Below are 21,061 nucleotides of genomic sequence, written 5' to 3'. Positions count from 1 at the left end.
TCTGGCCTTCACTTTATCAGGCAGACTACAGATTTTATTCTTGACGGGGGTGTCTCCAATGTCACATCATTCGTACACAGATGGGTAGTCCCAGAAGTGAGGGAAAACAGAGAGGACAATTGTCTCAGCAACTGGTGACAATTTCTCTGCCATTCTGAAGTTAGGGTAAGGGAAAGGTTCACACCTACCAGTAACCCATCCTTCTCTTCGGATGCTAGAATGTCAGGGAGAAGTTCACTGTCCTCTTCCTTCCCACCATCTCACAACAACAACAGAGTGACCGCAGACCTCTCAAAGTGTGGATTGAGACAGTTTATATGGAGCACCCTCTATGGGGTGTCTGGGGGTCTTGAGGTCCACAAGGTAGGTGACCTCCCCCTTCATCTCAACAACCTCATAAGGCCCAGTTGAATAGTCTTAGAGGGGCCCGGGTTCCATCACCCACACTTTCTGCCCAGGCTAGAATTACACCGGGGAAGCTGTTGGTCATACCTCTTTATTCAGTCCCTCCAGCTGGCCTCTAAATTGTTAAAAACTTGCTTCCACAATGTGGCCATCTGGCATCTGAAGGCTATCATTCAGCTAACAACATCTTAGGGGGGTATAGGTGCGTGCTACCATCCCTCAGAAACCAGGCTAAGAGATCCCCTTACAGGATGACCACACAGAAGTTATAATGTGCTAAAGCCAACCCCCTTCTGTGGTACCTCCCTGTAAGCAAAGAGCAGGCATGGTAAGAGGGTGTCCCATTTACATCCCAGGGCCTCATTCAAGCCTTTGATCATGCCTTCCAGGGTCTTGTTGAATCTCTCAACGAGCCCATTGCTTTGTGGATGGTAGGGTGTGGAGAACTTATAGGTAACTCCACAATCTCTCCACATTGACTGTATAAAAGCAGAAATGAAGTTGATGCCCCAGTCAGGTACCACTTCCTTGGGGAACTCCACTTGAGTAAGAATCCCCATTAGGGTCTTAGCTACTACAGGTGCAGTTGCAGTCCTCGGAGAGATGGCCTCTGGGTACTTTGTGGCATGAGCCACCAGAATCAGGATGACCATGAGCCAAAGGCTGCCTGGGGATCAAAGGCCCTACAATATCAGTGCCCGCCCTTTCAAAGGGGGTGCCAACGACAGGCAAGGGATTCAGAAGAGCTTTCAGCTTGTGCCCTGGCAAGTTAAGCAAGTTCTGCAGAAAATGTCTGAGGAAATCTAACATCCGGGGCCAGTAAAACTGGGAGGCAAGCCTGGCAAAGGTCATGTCCTGCCAGGGGTAACTCATGAGCCAGTTCCACTAGGAATGTCCTGTAGCATTTGGAGACCACCAAGGCCCTTGATGCACATGCACAGGTGCCTGGGCTCACTTTACAGGAGGTTGTCCTTCCAGTAAATCCAGTGACTACCAGAGGCATTATCTGATGCTTGGGCTTTTGCCTCATGCCCTCCAGGATTGGGCACTCCTTCTGCACCTTGCAGAAGTCCTCCCTGGTGAGTCGCCCATCTACTTGCTATCCAGCAAGTTCAGACAGGTCACTAAGGGAGGCTATATCCTTTCCGCTGGGAACTGGGGCAACCTCCTCCGGTGCCCCATCCATCTCAGCTGGGAGATATTCAGGGGCTGGTTTTCCACACCCCTTCCCTTCTCTTTTTCAGCAGCTGTCTGGGCCATTCTTCCAGGTTCCAGACTTCCTCGACTACCCTCCTGGGCAGCCCTGGTCCTGGTGGTTGCACAAATCCACTTAAGCAATCCCCAAATTTCCAGGTGTGACTTGAGTTCTACTTCCTCCAGGAAGTGTGCTCAGGATCACTCCCTACAAATCCACAGGTATGGCAGGGCTCACAGCTACTTTCAGAAGACCCGAAACCCGCCACACTCAAACAGAACAAGAGCCACTGGGTAGTGATTCTCATGGTTGTCAGCTACTACAAACTGGTGGAATGTACTGGATTAAATCTACTTTTGGCCACCAGCTGACATATTACCACAGTCATACTGGCACCTGTGTCTCTCAGAGCTTCAACACCTTGCCCACTGATGGTAACCCACTGCCTCTACTTTGCAGTATTGCAAGGCATACAGGTTTTTGGGACCATCTTCACATCCCCCAGAGACACTAGGGTAGCCACATTGAGTAACCCCCATTAGCTGGACAAATTACTCTCAAAGCACTACACACACCACCGCTGGTGCCTATTTTCCAGTGGAGGCTGTGTCTTCTTGTGACACTTGGGATCCCCCATTTAGTGTCCATACTCCTAGCACTCATAGCACTTGGGGCTTTTGTTCTGACTTTTGTTCTTTTTCTGGTGGCCATATTTGGAATGGGACCCTTTCCCCTGTGCACTGTTTTGGGAGCATGGAGAAAACTCCTCCTTTTCCCCCCTATTTCTTCTGGTGGGAAACCTGACCACCCTTTTGAGACTCTCCCCAGATGCGTTCTTGGGAACTCTGGTGCTGACCCAGATATCCGCCTCCTCAGCAAGTTTCCCGAGATCACTCAGCTTCCTATCAACCAGGTGTTTGTGCAAATCTAGAAAACAGATATCTAGGAAGTGCTCCTTCAAAATCCAGTTGTACAGTTCAGTATAGTCATCAACCTTGCTGTCCCTCACCCAGACCTTCAGTTCCTTACTGGCATAATCAAGGAAATCTACCCAGGTCTGCGATGAGATTTTGTGGCTGCCCCTGAATCTCTGCCTACGCCTCTCAGAGATCAACCCAGATTTGATGACAAGAATGGCTTTCATATTTCTGAAGGAACAAAGACTGTAAAAAATAAAGGGTGATAAGTATGGAAATACAATGAAGTCTATAAATAGTATCCAAATGGACAATTTTATACATTAATTGAGTCAAAATAGAAAAATATTAAAGTGGGGAAACAACCACAAGGAAAATCATGGAATAATTCCATATTCAGACATTGACTAAAATGACACAACGGTAAACTCACTAACTTAAAGTACCTACGCTCATTTTAACATATAAACATACATGGTAAATTAAGTAAGGTACTATGGCCCATATTTATACTTTTTTAGCGCCGCATTTGCGTCATTTTTTGACGCAAAAGAGGTGCAAACTTACAAAATAGAATTGTAATTTGTAAGTTTGTGCCGCATTTGCATCAAAAAGCCGCACAAGTGCAATGCTAAAAAAGTATAAATATGGACCCATGGTCAGCGATGTTTCAATCCCATAACCCAATATCAGGATCATTTTCAGGACATAAGAAATTATGCCTGAGATACACTGAAAGGTTAATATATATATATGTAACTGTAAGCCAAGGACACAAATTGATAGTCCTACATTCCATATGCAGCGCCAGGTACCAAGTGGGCTCCAAACGAATGCTACTGGTGGTAGACAAGAAAACTGAGTTTAAGGCTTGGCAAGAAATTTTTAATTCCAAGTCGACAGGACAATGTAACCTGCACACACAGGCTCTGAAATTGCAGGCCTGAGACATGTTTAAGGACTACTTGAGTGGGTGGCACAAGCAGTGCTGCAGCCCCACTAGTAGCATTTGATATACAACTCCTGGGCACATTACGTGCACTTTATTAGGGTCTTATACATAAATTAAATATGCCAACTTTGGATGTACCAATAAAATCATGGTTAGGGAAGAGAGCACATGCACTTTAGCCCTGGTCAGCAGTGGTAAAGTGCTCAGAGTCCTAAGGCCAACAAAAAGAAATGATAAAACGATGAGGCAAGCAGACAAAAGGTTTTGGGGAAGACCACCCTAAGGCTGTTAGGTCTAACACAGGGGTAGCATTCAAACCCTGTATTTCTTGCCCACTATGCCACCTTAGTTTTGACCCAGCCATATGACAAACAGTCTTGACCCTGTTCCAAAAGAGAAGAACCTGGTTTGCTTGTGTTCTGTCTCAGGGAGGACCTGGTTTGTCAGTTCGGGCTGGAGCAGGGTCAAGACTGTTCTGCATAAGGCTGGATGCAAACTGAGATGACATAGTGACCAAAAGAGCAATGGGTTGGAATGCTACCCCTAGTGATCACCAGTGGTTACTGCATATATTCCTTCCATCACCTTTTGTGTGTGTGAACACCAATTGAAAAGATTAACTTGATGTCACTGAACCCAGTTTACATTGCCGATAATCATCACCCACCCCTTCAAGCAATTATTGCAGCACAAACCAAAACAAATGCTGTCTTTAGTGAGGTCCTAGGCAAAGTGGCCACGGGGTACACTATTGAGACTTCAGGGTGAGAAGAGCTATGTAGTTTTTCTTGTATCAATGTTGCACCAAGTGATCACTAGATTTGCAATATGGAGCTCTCATGGGATTAAATCTCAGTTTCCATTGCACACGAGTGACATGTTTCATGTTGTTTTGACAATGGGCCTGAGCAGTAGAACTACATTACTGAAAGTTTAAAACCCATATTTCTGGATGGAATTCAACTACTTGCACTAGAACTAAGATCCTGGTAAGTGGTTAATAGCATGATCCACTTTCAATTGACATGACCACTGTGAGAATACTCATTTAGTTAGCCTGTTTCTAATCTGTATCTGCTCCCATCTTTTCATGTATCTCTTATAGAAGGTGTGAAGTTCTTAGAGCAAATGCAAAAATTCTGATATCATGGCCGACCATTCTGTAGGCTGACATGTTTTTGTACATGTTAATGGGTGCAGCCATTGCAATGTGGCCCATTGTAAGTTTATTGTTTTCAAAGATGGAGGCTTAAAGCCAATATGTGAATAGAGCTGACGTATTTTGTGCTGTGTTAGTTTAGTCTCCTAGAAGCCTTACTGGCTTCAAACCTTGTATTGTTTAGTAAACATGAGATATAATCAGTGAACAACTGGTAAATGAACCCCAGGGTTTGACATTGATTGGGAGAGGTCTTCGCACTACAATACCGCCAGAGGTCACACCAGACTGCAGAGCCAGCCACTCACTCAGAAAATTGATTTCAGAAGGTGTCCTTTATCAACAGCACATATGTGTTGATTTCTCAGCAGAACTCTGGTAAAAAAATACCTCATGATGGCTTTTCAAACTTAAGATGTGTGATTCATCCTAGGAAACTCTAAAACTCAAAAGGTACATTTGGTGTTTAAAGATTGAGTACAGCGCTTAGAAATAGCTTTAGAGTGTTAGGATATTAGAAACTCACTAACAATGTTAGAAACATGAGTAACTGCTATTAATTTTGCATTCTGTGTGGTTACCATTCATATTTTATGCACTATACTGAGAATTATCAAATACAAATTTTAAATTACGAATCCCCACTTTCTTAGTGCCATCTTTGACTGGGTAGTTCAGAAATGAAAGATTGTTTGGATGGCCACTCTGTACCTGAACTAGAGTGGCACTACCTGTGCATAGGACCTATAAATTAAACGCTACTACTACTCACATACGTAGCACTTCAAAACCGTCTCAGGCCTGCCATTGCAGCCTGTGTGTGCAGTTTTAAACTGCCACCTCGACTTGGCAAAACAAACATTTTGCTAGGACCAAATCTTCCTATTTAATAGGTCAGTCGCCCTAAGGGTAGGCAAAGGTCAGAGGAAAGGGTGCAGTGTATTTAAAAAGTTGAGCATATACCTTTGAGTTGTACATGTCCTGGTAGTGAAAAACTCATGTGTTTTTCATTACTGCAAGGCCTACCTCTCCCATAGGCTAACATTAGAGTTATTATATTTAATAAGCTGTAATATCAGAATGATAATAGGTAATCAGTTCATGCTTAATGTCTCTGGAATTGTAATGAAAACTCCTAACGTAGTTAAGTCAGACTTTCCATTACAATTTTAAAAATGTCACTTTTAGAAAGTTGGCATTTCCTTGCCTTGGCTCTTTGGTGCCTATAGCCTGTCTCTGGGTCACATGACTAGGTGTAGTTAACAGTTGGGCTTTGTGTATTCCTCCTACACAGCCACACACAATAGGGAGCTTAGATGTGCCTGGATGGGCCATCACTGGCAGGATGAAAGGGAGGCACTGGGCACAGCCCCACTTACACTTGAATAGGCTGTGTCCTGCCTTCACACTAAGGGCTGCATAACCCCTGTAGTTAGTCTGGAAGGAAGATAGGGCACCTGTGCACTTCAAAGTCCGCCTCTAGAAGCTTCTTCCCACTTCAAAGGCACAACTAGGTATAAATATTGAACCTCAGGCACCAACTCTTCAGTACAATTCTGGACTTGTAGTTACTCTGCCAGGAAGAAGGACCGCTGTGTTGCCGAAAGGACTGGTACCCTGCTGGCCTCCTGCTCTGAAGGAACTGCTGCCCTGCTGTGCTAACCTGCAGCTGCCGCCCTCTTGCCTGGGTTAGAAGGACTGTATCTGCATCTGATGAACCCAGGACCCCAAGGTGACTCCAAGGGCTAGTTGGCTGGCCTCCTGACTTGAGCCTCGGGACAGAAGACTCCAACAACCTTGAACGCAGCACCTGGACTCAGTCATCTGCGAGTCTATGCAGCCAAGTGGTACTACCCCAGTGCTGGACCCTTGGAAGTGGGCCTAAGGTGCTCTACCAGCATCTGTAGACCTAGTGATGCTGATGCATCTCCTCTAATGCGCGACACAACCCAGAGCAGAACTGATGCATCACAGCTGCTGCACGAACTAGGCCCATCATAAAGATATGCATTGCCTTTGCAGGCCAAGGCTTCTTCGGAACCTCTGCTGCACAATGAATTGTCTGCACGGGCCCTCGCATCCCTCGTCGATGACAGCTTTAATAATGAACTCTGCATCACAGCCCCCATAGCTCCTTGGAACTGACACATCACCCCAAATGGGTGATGCATCATGAATGCCAGACTTGGCATTGCAAGTCATTGCAAACTAGATCCTCGATGATAACACAGGACCTCGCATCGCAGCCTAGTCACACCTCAGAATCGATACATCGCCTGAGCTGTGCAACGCATCTTGGATGCAGATGCTCGCAATGCTCCGCAAACCAGGATTTAAGGTATTTGTTCAGGAGGCCCTGTAGCTGGCCAGCCCCCATCGCTAATGGCCTGAACTTGTGACTTTTCCCAGTCCGGCTTGACCAGATATCCACAGTTGGCGCTTTGCATGCTATTTTAGTTGAAACATTTAAACTTGCATATCTCTGGTTCTATTGATTCGGGTTTTGTAATTTTGGTCTTTTGCTGATTATTAAAAACAACTACAATTTTCTAACTTGTAGGGTTTTCTCACGTTATTACTGTAAGAAGACATATTGCCACTAAGTTAAGCCTGGCTGCTCTGTGCCAAGCTACTTGTGGGTTTATCACAGGTTAGTTTAGGATCGGCTTGAGCCTCCCCCTGACAAGGTTATGGTTGCTGCTTGACCAAGGCTCATATCCCACTCAACGAACAACCCAATTTCTAACAGTTACTTTTTAAGTACTGCATAAATACTTTGCACATTGCCTCTAAGTAATCCTGACTGCTTTTGCGCCAAGCTACCAGGGGGTTAAGCCAGGTTAATTTAGTGACTTTTGTGGTTCACCCTGACAAAGACTGCGGTTGTTGAGAAGAGCTTCGACCCCCCTCAACCAATAACCCAATTTTTCACAATAGCCAATGCCTTTAATAATAGAGGGGTAGTTCTTCGCAGCAGAGTGTGCTCTTATCCATAAGGGGGACCTCTTGTTTACTAAACTGTGCTCTCATTGGTAGTTTTCACAACCATAAACTTGATTGTTACTCAGAATAAAGGCAAAAAAGGTAGCATACTCCCCTCCTCAGTGCTTTTAACGAGTTCAGATCTTTTCTGACACATAGGAAAATTCATTTTTGATGGGGTTTTCTGTGCCCAAAATAATTGTCACTGGTTTATTGTCTCTTACTTGCTTAATCCAGAGGTTCCCAACCTGCGATCCACGGACCCCCAGTAGTCTGGGACAATTTCCTAGGGGGTCCGCAGGCCTGGGCTGTCAGGAAGGCACTTCTCCAGCTGGGGCCTCTCAACCAAAACATGTGCGCATTTTTATATGTGTGCCTTCATTTGTGCAGCAGTTCAAAAAGCACTGTAAAGTTCCTTCTACAAGCAGGAGTTTTCCGGCAAAAATGAAAGCATTAAGATAACTCTGTTGATTAATGTACCTCCCTGAGTGAGATGGGAGTTTTGTCTTGTGGCAGTTTTAACTCATCTAAGGTAACGCAGATGGTTACTATGCCTGTTGCAAAGAATGCTCATCATGCAAAGAACAGTACTTTATGTGTTTAGCACAGAGGGTTAAAGCTGTTGTCACAGAGATTCTTTTGTTACTGTGCAGTTCATAAGTTACAATCATAATCTAGCACAGTGAGCTATAAATTGCCATAAAAAGCATGCAAACTGCATGGCACAAATACTGCTAAAAAAAGGTTTGCTTGCATAGGAATACATTATTATTATTAAAGGCAACGCCAACCACTATGTTATGTTCTGATTCCCGAGTTTGTGCTTCTCAAGACCAAGCATTCTTAGAAATTGTCTACCACTATGGATGACGTGAATCCTACACCTTGTAGTCCCCTATAAAGTGCTCCAACACCCTACACTGGTATGAAAGGTGCTATAAAACAAATGAAATACATGGTGTGACAAAGAGGCTATGGAGAGATGAGAAGCCCTTATGGCTTTACATCTTTTCCCCACCACATATTTATGTGAAAAAATCTTTCTCAGATATTATGTAACTTAAAAACAGAAATCGCTTGGGAAATGCAGAGTCTAACCTGAGGATTCAGCTTTCCTAAATAAAACAAAACATTGAAAAGTTAGTCGCTGAGATACACCCCAAATCTTCCCATTAACATTTTTCAATTTTTGAATATTCTTTCAATATAAAATAATTATATCTTTAGTAATTTGAGTATGGTGTGTACTTGTTTGTGTATTTTTTGCAAATTACTGTTTGAATGTTTGAAATTGAAAATGGTACAAATGGCTTGGGGGTCCCCGACTTCCACTAGTGATTCAGAAGGGTCCGCAGGAGTGAAAAGGTTGGGAACCGCTAATCCCCTCAGACCATGAGGTCGAATAAATATAAAACCCAGTCATAGCAGAATGAAACGCTTTCGTGAAAAAAGGCCCACCCAGTGTAAATCTGGTTTGCTGCATTATGATGGAATAGAGTACGAACATTCACGTTAAGCGCTCCAATACATCCCAAAATATTGAAAGTCACCTGGTTGTTCTTCTTCCTGTCAGAGATACTTTTAACACATTGCAGAGATGTATACAATGCTCCCAACGTTTAAATAAACCCGCACCTCATTTTGCAGGGTCATCGGTATGCAGCGTTAGTTATGGGTGTAAAGTCGTATTTTAAGGCAATATTAAAAAAAGCAAACCTCGCAGCTTCTTCGCGTGATGTATCATTATTCCGGGCTTCCCACCCTTCCGTGGTTCTTTAAATAAAAGGCTTCGCGACCTGGTGAGTGCAGAAACTGTCCCTTTCAGAAGTATTCTCAGTATACATTTATTTACACTGCCGTCCCCTTTAATCTGCGCCCACACCCGCTGCCCGGAGAGGAGGCGAGGGCACGGGGGTCCTCTGCAGACAGAGCACGCTGCCTGGGCGTCTAGCGCTTTGTGGGCAGCGGTATTTTGGGCGCAGGGCAAGGCTGTGGGATGCTGCCGCGAGGGAGGGTGGCCCCAGCCAGGCGGCCAGGGCTGAAATCAAACCAGAAAAAGATCAGAGCGCATTTTTAGAAACCCACCAGAGAGTGAGAAGGCAAACAGACCACCTGTTCTCGTGAACACAAGCCCGCGACACCCCGATTAACGAGGACACCGCGCCACCCAGACACCTTTCCGAAACTCCACACATTGACACGTCCCCCAATAAGTGAGGGCGGGGTGTATATTGTTTCCTCAGGTGGGGGTCGTGTGAGCAGGTCTGTCTGCCACCCAAGCCCAATCTCCCCTTGGCACTACCCCCGCCCCCACCCCACTTGTCTCCTCCTCCATCCGAAGTTATTTCAGATGCTCTGTAAAGAGACAGAAATACTCTGAAAGTTGCTCTATAATTGGACGGGGCTGTCAGTCTGTCGCTTTTCTTCTTTTCGCTACATGTGGTCGGCTTCTGAAACTCAATGCCCCTACGCCCCCTCAAGAGCCCCTCCCTCCCCTTCTCTCCCCGGTGCTTTCCCTCTCCACTGACCAGCGCTCGCCTATTTCACTTTCAGTTCTCCTCCCGGTAGCAGCCCCTGCTCCGTGTCCCACCTCGGAAGCGTGTTCAAGGCTGCCAGCCTCTGCCCCCTCCCGCCCCTCCAAGTTCTGGATATGTGACTGCTGACTTTCTCGGACCTCTCCGGACAAGTGCAAGCTTCACCGGGACTTACTGCACCCTGCAAGCAGACCTTTAGACCCTCGGGCATTTTATCTTTTTTAAATTCATGCGATCCGGGACCTGGAGTTTTTGTCTTGTATAGGACGGCTTCTCTATCAGGTAAGGGTTAAATTATCAATGCATTTACGTTTCGTGTGGAGAGTAGTCATAGTTATTTACAGGACTTAATGTTGCAGTTTTTACCACTTCTAGGCGCTGTACATAACAGGTGTTAGTATCACCAGATTGAATGGTACCTGGTTTATCGACTCGGAAGGATGAAAGACCAAGTTCGGCTTTTCTTGATTCCAACTCTAACCGGTCCATCAGAAAGCGTTTAAGAGATAAACTATTGTACACAAGATACACGCCTGAAGGATAGATGTTTATGTAAATATAGACGTGCGTGTTGTATGGCAAAAATCAGCTGGAAACCGAAATACAGAGACACAACTTTGACGGGAGTTTGTTTTTGGAGAACAGGTTTCTGAAGCAGGGGTTGTGTGCATGTGTGTAAGAGCGAGGTTCATAATGTCATTTTACCACACTGAGCAGACCCGATGGTTATTCAGGTGTTTTGGCAGACAGTGGTGTTAGGACCACTGGGCGGCGGGTTCTCAATCCCAGCCTTCATTCAGGGGAATGTTTTGTTTGCTCTGGGTTAACCCTTAGTGGCTCGGTTTCACAAAGTGCGGCTTGGCTTTGTGCTTGCTGGTAGGGGTGTCGGTTGAATAGCGGCAGGTGCCGGCGGGCTGCCATGGTTGGGTGACCTCCTGAGTGCCAGCCTATTGGCCCCAGGGAGAGCGATTTATTTCCCTACGAGTGACAGATGTGCTCGGTGCACGCCAGGCCTGTTAGCTGGGGCAAGCGCCCCGTGTGAGGACGTAGGGGGCATTGGGGGGCGGGAGGGGCGAATGCGTCTCTTTGTCGAGTCCCGCTGTTGAAGACGTCACTCTGCTCAGCGCTGTGCCCCCGTGACACCCTCCAAAGTAACTTGGGTGGTACGTGTAATTTATGAACCATAACAGGGGACACCCCTGCCGAAGGACGCAGATGCTATCAGCAGGTGGTCTTTAAAGCCGCAGTACATATTTTGCTGGAATTTAATTAAGTACTGGCAGGATTAGCAAACTGTTTCCCCCGTACACTGAGAAGTCGTTAGACCTTTAGCCACACCATCTCCTTATTTAAAAAGAACAAAAGGTCTCGCACATAAAAGGTAATAATACAGTGATGTAGCAAGTGCTAAACCATGTTGTGCTCAAGTTCACTTTGTAAAACGATGTCTATTCCCGAGCGCTGCCGCACAGTGTGACCTTGGGAACATAACATTCCCTTTTCACACAACACTACTCTTTTTATATCGGGCGGAGGGGTTTAAATACGCAGTTTTTATTAAACTAAAACACATGTTTAATATTTTATAGTACAGATCTTATTTAAAAAAGGTAAACTTGTTCGTATATTTGATTAGACGAACAGTAGTTAGAACCCATTATTTTCAGTCACACATCGGCATTGCTGTTCATATGTATGAAAAGCTGTAATAATATATATATATATATATATATATATATATAAATATATATATATATATTTTGTATTTCGCTGCATTTACGCTGAGACAGTATTGTAAATAGGTGCCCATGAGTACTCCTGAGCACACATTGTGCCACCCGGTAGCTCTGCGACGCTAGCTCAAATTATACTCAGAGTCAGATTACACTCAGATTACACCCAGATTATATTTAGATTACACTCAGATTATATTCAGATTACACTCAGATCATACTGTTACTACAGCAGCTCAGACTGTATTTAGTCTGCAAACGGAGTAGTGGGAATTAAGCAAAGTCATATGCAGCACAATTGCAAAAAAGCGATGACTGTGTTCACCTGCTGGGCCACTGAAACACCCCTCGCACAGTGGAATTTAGAGCAATACCATAAGGTCTTTGGATCAAGCCGATCACACGGTATCTGAAGACACCACAGTCTTATCTCTAAAGCAATACTCCCAGGTGCCAAGATTGAGGAGGCCCAGCCCTGGCACGTGGCCATGAGATCTCCAAGAAGAGAAGTCAGAAGCTGTCATTTCACTTAGCTCATTCTTTGCACTTTGAGGACCTGAAATAAAAGTGCTGAATTAACTCATATAAACTGGTTAAACTGTACATAACTTCGAGCTTTTCATTCAGGAGGACAAGGTCACAGCTTGCTCGACTGAGCAGGGCGGATTGGAAAGTGAAGCTGATCACCCGCTGCGAGACGAGGGACCAGGCCCACATTGGGCTGCCAGGCTAGGTAGGCTTCATTGGAACTTCAAGTAACCAGTCCAGACTTTGCATCTCTTTGGAGAAGGCCTCGAACCTTGACCTCTGTACAAAGCTTCAGCAGTGGGGAAACTCATGCTCTAAGGTGGATCTTGCATGGACCATAAAGACCCTTCAACCTGCCACAGAGATTTGTGGATTCTCTGCGAGGAATCACTTTTGACAGATGAAGGCCCCTCCATTTCACGCAGAGACATGCCCATGCAGTTCTTGATTTTGATGCCGTCTTCAGCACACTGAGTCTGATTTTTCATTAATTCGCGCCATAGATGTGTGAATGAACAGGGCCAATATTTTTCATCCTACTCCTGGTCTAGGTGGGAGGATGTGGCACTGATGAAACGACAATAACAATACAAACCAGGACATAATTCCTGTTATTTGACAGGAGCAATAAATATGCTAGACTACAAACCTGGCTCAATGGCATAAACTTTGACAGCTTCACACTCTGACTTTCACTGAATGTCAAGTCACTTGGATTCACCTTGAACACCAGCCTCAGGGAACACTTTGCCAACAAAACAAATACGGCCTGATAGCAATTCTCAATTCTCTCTTCAAAAGAAAGTCAAACTATTTCTCCCAGAAAGTGATTTCAGAACCACTATACAAACCCTCATGCTCTTGCATATGGATGGTGGTAATGCCCCATTCCATAGCATCCTAGATGCCACTCTGTCACCACGGAGGACCCCCTAAATTCTACAGCATGTCATCCAGGGGCTGAAAAAATGATGGCATCACCCTCCTCCTCATGGAGCGCCATTGGCTCTCCTTGGTGGTCTACATCATCTTCAAAACCATCATCATCATTTACTAAGCCATCATGATCAGCAGTGACACTTTTCTTGCAGACAAGTTCACCATCTCTGGTGTGTGTCAGCGCACCCGCAGCCAGGACACTATCAGATTGCAGATTAAAAAGTGTAGACAACCGGCCTTTTCCATCTTTGTACTCAGGATCTGGAACAACATCCCTATACCCATCAGGACCTCTCCAACACTGCGCCAATTAAGGAAAGAGTTGAAGTCCCACCTGTTTGAAGAACATTACCTTCCAATACATTAACCATCCTCAACCCAGCTCCACCTCCTTTTAGTCGTTGACTTTAAACTTGTCTTTGACCATGTACGGTGTTCGACTGCCTTTTGGCTAGGTTTGCGCTACAGTAATAACATATACATACACACATTTAAGCTCACTCATTATCATTTACTTTAAAATATTAGGTTGCACAGTGCTGATGTTTATTAGTGCATTCTAAGAATATGCATATATTAGTTGCCTGCCTCTTACATCTTTGCAGAGAGCATATTGAGGTGGGGTATGGTGTAAAAATGGAGATTTCAAGTTTTCCCACAAAAGAAGCCAGAATAATTTAAAAGGTATAATTAGATTATAGAATTTGTAGAGTCATGTTGAGGTGTTGAATCAGAGACTTCGAAGTGAACCTTAATCATCTACATTGGGAAGAGACCAATGCACGGTACATTCAAGGAGTAGTAAGAAGAGGTAATTTATCAGTGTGGCAGAAATTGTCTCGGACTGCAAGGAATGCAGACCTGTTTTCAATGCAGGAGACGAAAAGCAAGATTGATCTAGTCAGAGGCTTGTGTGACAAGACATTTATTTCTGAACTGCTCTTGCAAGGGTAAGATTACAGCACAGATTATGGGAAGGACTGGGGACAGCATTCACGGCTCTGTGTTTGTGCACAAGATTATCACAATTCACACAGTAGTCACAAATGTGGCCGCCCCTCTATGTCTTCCGTGTGCCTTCGGACTTTTGCTTCACATCAGAGAGACAGAGGCCCTCATTCTGACCTTGGCGGGCGGCGGAGGCCGCCCGCCAAAGTCCCGCCGTCAGGTTACCGTTCCGCGGTCGAAAGACCGCAGCGGTAATTCTGACTTTCCCGCTGGGCTGGCGGGCGGTCGCCTTCAGACCGCCCGCCAGCCCAGCGGGAAAGAGGCTTCCACGATGAAGCCGGCTCGGAATCGAGCCGGCGGAGTGGAAGCTGTGCGACGGGTGCAGTTGCACCCGTCGCGTATTTCACTGTCTGCGCAGCAGACAGTGAAATACATGTAGGGGCCCTCTTACGGGGGCCCCTGCAATGCCCATGCCAGTGGCATGGGCACTGCAGGGGCCCCCAGGGGCCCCGCGACCCCCCCTATCGCCATCCGGATCCCGGCGGTCGGACCGCCGGGATCTGGATGGCGGTAGGGGGGATCGGAATCCCCGCGGCGGTGCAGCAAGCTGCGCCGCCGTGGAGGATTCAATGGGGCGGCGGTACACTGGCGGGAGCCCGCCAGTGGTGCCGGTCCGACCGCGGCTTTACCGCCGCGGTCGGAATCCCCATTGGAGCACCGCCGGCCTGTCGGCGGTGCTCCCGCGGTCCTCCGTCCTGGCGGTCTTTGACCGCCAGGGTCAGAATGAGGGCCAGAATGTCTTATTTCATAAAAGATGGGTCTGGGAGTTACCAGGTCCTGCCAGGTGACTTTACGGTGCCCAGTTTCTTATCCCCTTACAGAGCAGATTGGCCGAAATACAAATAGTTGAGTCAAATACTTGAATATAATGTATGCGTTTAAATATTGTCCTCATGATAGAGGCCAGTCTTCTAAGCTATACATTTATTTCTTTACATTCATTTATTAAACAAGAAAAGTGCAGCAACTCATAAACTGTCTTAGGAATCTGCCACCACCATTGCCGAGTGGCAGGATTGCTGAGTGCCAATCTTACCTACTCTGTGTTCCACCTCATGCCTTTCTTCCACCACCCGATACTTCCTGTCTCTTTACCTCACTTTGGCAGATTCCTTTTCACCCCTGCTTTGTTGCTTTATCACTGTCTTCCTATCTTGTTCTTTTTTCCGACCCCCCTTTTCTGCCTTTCTGTCTCCTGCTCTGGGTCAAAGTCTGATGAAGAAAAAAAAGTCCTTGTCGCCAAAAATGAGTGCCGATGTCCACCACCTGCACCTCCTGCACAAGAACAATAGTGGATCCTTGCTGCTAGTAACCACTTCTAAGCTCTAGATCACACGATGCATGACCCAGAGTAGATTGTGTGCGACAGGTATCAGTGCACTTTGTTTGTATAGACTGAGCAGGTTTGAAGGGCCTTTTCTTAAAATGCAGAGATTGGTGATGGATATGTGGTCCTAAGGGGATGCATTCCACAGGCGGAGGAGGCCGGGGTAGACGGTGCAGTGTGTTGAGTCAATGGCCTTGAGGGCTGCTGGGTTTTAGTTCTTGACCTAGAAACATGAACATGCAGAGGCAGACTGGAGGAATCTGAGAAACCACAAGCTACTGTATATCCTTGGGCAGCCCATACATTTTTACTTTTATTGGTTGGAATAACAATAGTTCATGTTTCCTCAGTGAGGACTGAGTAGTACCGTCGGATTCTAATTTGAATAATCTTCACATGCCACTTCCTATGGGTTTCGAACGAAAATAGCCACAAAAGGTTGCTCATTTAGGGTGACGAAATCAGAGCACATATAGATGTCACTGGCGTGAGGCTGACCAATCAGAGGGCAGGACTAAGCATCATTATTGGCTGAAAAGTCTGACCCATTAGCCAAATGCCTAAGGAGTTTCATATTACATGACCTTCTGATATTGGGAATGGTTGACATTTTAGGCCAAAGCTGCCGACTTTGAAACTAGGGAACCAAGTTTGAGTCCCGATGTTGGCTCAACATCTGGGGATTGTGGGAAAATCACTTAGGGCCTGATTTGGATTTCTGTGGCGGGAAATCTCCGTCACAAATATGACTGATATCCCGTCCTCCATATTATTATCCCCATAGGGTATAATGGGATCGTAATACGGCGGGCGGGATATCCATCACGTTTGTGACAGAGTTTTTACCTCCACTGAGATTTAAATCAGGCACTTAGTTTTCCTGTGCACTTGTGCCTTCAACCAAAGAGGATAAGTCTTGCAGGAAACACAATTCTCCCTGAATTCGGTCAAAGTTTCTGAACTTCAACAGAAATAAGGAAAATGTAGTGAATTCAACCTGTGTTTGTGTTCTTGCATGTGACTCTCAGGGAGGGGTGTGCACTCTGAATATCAAATCCAGAATATCATTTGATTCTGCAGAACCCGCTAAATGAAGCATTCTGGCGGGTCTTGCAGGTATCTGTAGAGAGCCCAGCTTGCGATCTACGAATCTCTTTATTGTTATGTCTGTGTAGTACTGATGGGTTGTGATGTCATGAGCAAAGGGAGCCTCAATTCACATTTTTCTCATACCATGTACATGAATTTACAAGCAGCACTTGGAATGTAAACACAACAATGTATGCATATATACTGTTTGATAACATCAAAGCATTCTCTTGGACTTTTGTTTTTCCAGTTTTACACATTCTATTGGATCTTACTTACCATAGTATGTTAAGGGATCTGCAATTACAGAGACACTGTGGTGGGCGGGGCTAACTTTTAATATGTCTAAAACTCACAGAATCATCAGATGGTTAGAGCATTCTGCTTGCTTCTATTGGGCATTCTGTTTCTTTGCATGGGCAAAATGTTATAATGTTTTTTAATGCCAGTGTGGTTTAAAAAAAAAAACCTGGTGCATTTAGTTTTCTCGTAGTGCAGTTCTCAGGATGACCCAGTGTTTGGTGCAGTAAAACAAAGCCCCACCTTCCAAATTCCTGGTGCACATTAGTGAGCAGTGAAGTGAACCCTGCCCAGCTCCGATAATTTATTGTCTGCACTAAATGGTTAAAAGCTTCTTCTTTTACCAAAATCCCGACTTTTTAGTTTGAAATTCCACAGATGTCATATTTCCACTGCATGCTACTCTCCTTTCCTTCTTTGACTCTAGGGAGTGAGGATTAGTGGTTCCAAGCAAGATAGCTCATGAGAGCCAAGTGGTGGCTCCAGTCGAGAACCTGGGCCACTGTAACACGTCTCCTCCTCTGGGAACCACAGCCCGGCTAGTGTGGTGTCTGGTTCTCCTGCGTCCTGCTATGATCACATCCTGCAGTGAGTACTGGACTGTCGATGACTGTCACGCGCTGTGCAGATTCTTGGAAAGCATTGTTCATCATTGGCTTCAGGCTTTGTATCAGAAGTCATTGCTCTCTTCCACTGTCACCCACTTAGCGGTGAGACCCAAACGCCATCTCCTCAGTCAAAGCAAATCAGTGAAGAGCAGCAGTATGTGCAAACTGCAGGCGTTTAAGATCCAGAAATCCTGTCAAATATCTTTGAGACCAGGGAACGTAATTCAGTGCCCATACTATATAAGAAACTGCTGTCATGAATTCTATGTCCTTGCCTAGTACGTGAGTCTGTACCCTCTTAACCGCCCGATGGAAGGATCCTCTCATGGGCTATTCCATTTTTAAGAGAGGGGTGGTTTTGAGCTCAATGGACTGCTAAAGTTTGACCGTAGGAATCTCTTGCGACGTAAGATATCCTGCTGAATTTCAAGCTTGTGTAGGGTGAGGATTTCCCCCTTGAACCAAACATTAACCTCAAGTCTGCTTTCTCTCCACGGTGGGTGGATCGGCCCAATTCACGAGACGCCTGTTTGTTCTCTTCTCGCAGTAAACAGACTAGGAGAGGAAATGATCATGGGGATGACACACAATGCCGTATAAAAAGGATGTGTTCTCTCTTTTCATTAAAATGTCACTTTTTTTGGTTTAATGTCTGTGCGCAAATATCTGTCAGCTTCTCCTAATATTGTGGCAGAGAAGCTTGGTAGCTAAATTGATGTCATCATTTCCCCAACTGAATTATCCAGCAAGATTGCAACATGTTTCAGGGCGGGATCCATATGTTTGAACTAGACGTATCAGTATGCACCACATACATGGGGTTTCTATCTCACAGTATTGACCCACAAAATACTGACCTACACATATTTTCTAACCATGATATCGACTCCTGAAATATTACTTACTTACTCCCCATTATGCTGACTGACATGTAGGGCAGCAACAAAGGAACTCCAATTCTGTCTGTGTTGGGCAGGTTTCTGTCTGGTGCCTCAGCTGTGGTTCAAGGTCTTCATTTCTGTTTCCACGGTTTGCCTTCAGGTGTTCCTTGCCCTACTTCTCTTTTGTTTGCATTCTGGAGTCCACTGGAGATCTGTTCTTGTGATGGATCCTTGTTCTCTTTTGATCGTGTGTCCTAGCTATCTCCTTTTCATAATGATGGTTCCCTTGCTCTCTTGCTTGCATCTGATGAGCAGCTCCTGATGGAACATGTTTGTGGCCAGAAAATGTGCAAGGTTCTTTTCACATTACTTGTGTGGAAGGCTGACAGTTTAGTGATGTTCCAAAACATTGGTCAAGTAATTATAAATCAACTATTACTATTTACTGTTATTGAATGTGCAGGGGCCATCGTTGAGAGCCAATATAATAAAGACAAAATATGTGTTGATATTTGGACCACGGTAATGTGGAACAACACATTGTAGGATCCCTCACTCCGGTCAGAATGAGGGCATGAAAGACTCCTGCGAGACCACCAATTAGTAGATTATCCTTTGCTGGTGGAGTGAGGCTAGTAGAGTTGTCTACTATATGGGGTTGCTTAACTACTTCACAAATCATTACTAGTTAGAGAAATTGACTAGTATAAGCCGTGAGCATCTCCTTACTGCAGGATAGCCAGGGAATTTTATTGAGGAATCATTACATTATAGGGACTCAAAGTGATTCACCAGAGAAATGAAAGAGGACGGGGATCAGACTTGGAGTACTCTAATAGTCTCAGTGGTGTAAAGCAAAATGACGGGCCATTCTGTAAAATGTGGTGAAGGGCCTCTCAGTCTTCCACATCTCACAGGAATGCATTGGCCTTGGGATGGATGGGCACCCCCTGAAGTACTGAGGGGCATCTAAAGGGTTGGAGGTACCCATGCCCTGCTGGGGCTGCTGGGGCCCGTGGTACGCCTCTGAATAGCCTCATTCTGAGTCACTAACATAACTCTGAAAACCACAAAAACTTTCAATATTTTTACATTGTGAATCTGAGAGGAAATTAAATAAGTATAGGAACTCTTATCAATGTGCCACAGTTGATCCATTTCACATTAAGGTACATATAATATAAGTATTTTTGTAGTGCTACTACTCATGATGAGGCACTGAAGCAATTTGCAGGCTGGTGGCAGACAATGTGGGAGCCCAATCTTAGTGATTTAATGCATAAAGGTTATAGTCTGTCATGTTGTTTTCATGGCATGTCATGCATTTTGCCATATCTTATCTCATGCAAATTTATTGTGTAAATCCTTAAATATGGGTTAAAATTGTGTTTTGAGTTATACAAGGAATTTCATACCATTAAAATCTTCTTCCTTGTAGTAGGATTTGCAGAGGCCTACTTCTCATGAGGTGCTGAAACAGGATGCGGATGGGTAGGAAGTTACTCTGTGGGATACTTACAACAGAGACATTTGTCATGCACATTGAGAAAAAAATTGTCATGTCTGATTATAAGCAACCAGATAATTGGCCATGAGGTCCATCCAAGGGTGACAGTGGGAACAATTGGTTTATAAACAGATCAAACACAAGTGTGTTAATTGACAAAAAGTTGTACATTACCAGGCTGTTTGTGATATGTTTTGCAGATGGTGGGAAGTGTATTTATATATTTTAAGATTGATAGAGTGCTCATTGGCACCAAGGTACATCCCAGATAAAAAGGGAAAAGGGAAGCGGCAGACAGCAGTCAGGTTATTCAACCTGAAGTGGCTTATTGGAAACTTTGGCCCATATTTATACCTTTTTAGCGCCGCATTTGCGTAATTTTTTCACCCAAAAGCGGGGCAAACTTACAAAATACAATTATATTTTGTAAGTTTGCCCCGCTTTTGCAGCAAAAAATGTATAAATATGGGTCTTTGAGCATTAGGGAAAGTAAATAACTTGGGCCCAGACAGTGTACTGAGCATTTGTACAGTCGCTAACCCTCAGAATCAGCATTTGCGACCATAAAAATGCCTTTTCAGGTGCATTACTCCCATTTTAGGAGTGGTTTGTGAATGGATACCCAGTCCATAGCTCCATCTCTGGCTCATTCTCTCCCTCACTCCCTTTCTCTTGGAGCCCCTGTGCCTTTTCCAGTTAACCCAGGAGTGCTGGGCAATGTGACAGAGGCACCAGCAGCTTCTTGGGCTTTGAAAACCAGCCTCACATAGCTCCACCCACCAGGGAAATTCCTGATTAAATAAGAGGCCAGTCCGTGAACACGACCGAAGTATTCAGGTTACATGATCAGTATGCATACTCCCTGGCTACCTATACATTCACATTGTATTAATAAATGAATACATTATAATATATATCTTTATGTTGTATACTATATAAAAATAAGAAAAAAAAACGTTAAAAAAGATGAGAAAATAAAGGTAGAATCAAAGCACAG

General features: G+C 45.0%; 1 protein-coding gene across 1 annotated transcript in view; it reads left to right on the top strand.

Moving 5' to 3' along the window:
- The first annotated feature begins 10,105 nt into the window (after positions 1-10,105).
- Positions 10,106-21,061, top strand: part of COL22A1 (collagen type XXII alpha 1 chain) — a 900,581-nt gene continuing 889,625 nt past the window's right edge. The window contains exon 1 of the mRNA XM_069220797.1: positions 10,106-10,426. The gene's annotated coding sequence lies outside the window, so the exon portion shown is untranslated. The remainder of the gene's footprint in view (positions 10,427-21,061) is intronic.

This window comes from Pleurodeles waltl, chromosome 2_2 (genome assembly GCF_031143425.1).
Source record: "Pleurodeles waltl isolate 20211129_DDA chromosome 2_2, aPleWal1.hap1.20221129, whole genome shotgun sequence".
NCBI lineage: Eukaryota > Metazoa > Chordata > Amphibia > Caudata > Salamandridae > Pleurodeles > Pleurodeles waltl.
The sequence above is the reverse complement of the archived record's forward strand: the minus strand, read 5'-3'. Positions and strand labels throughout refer to the sequence as shown.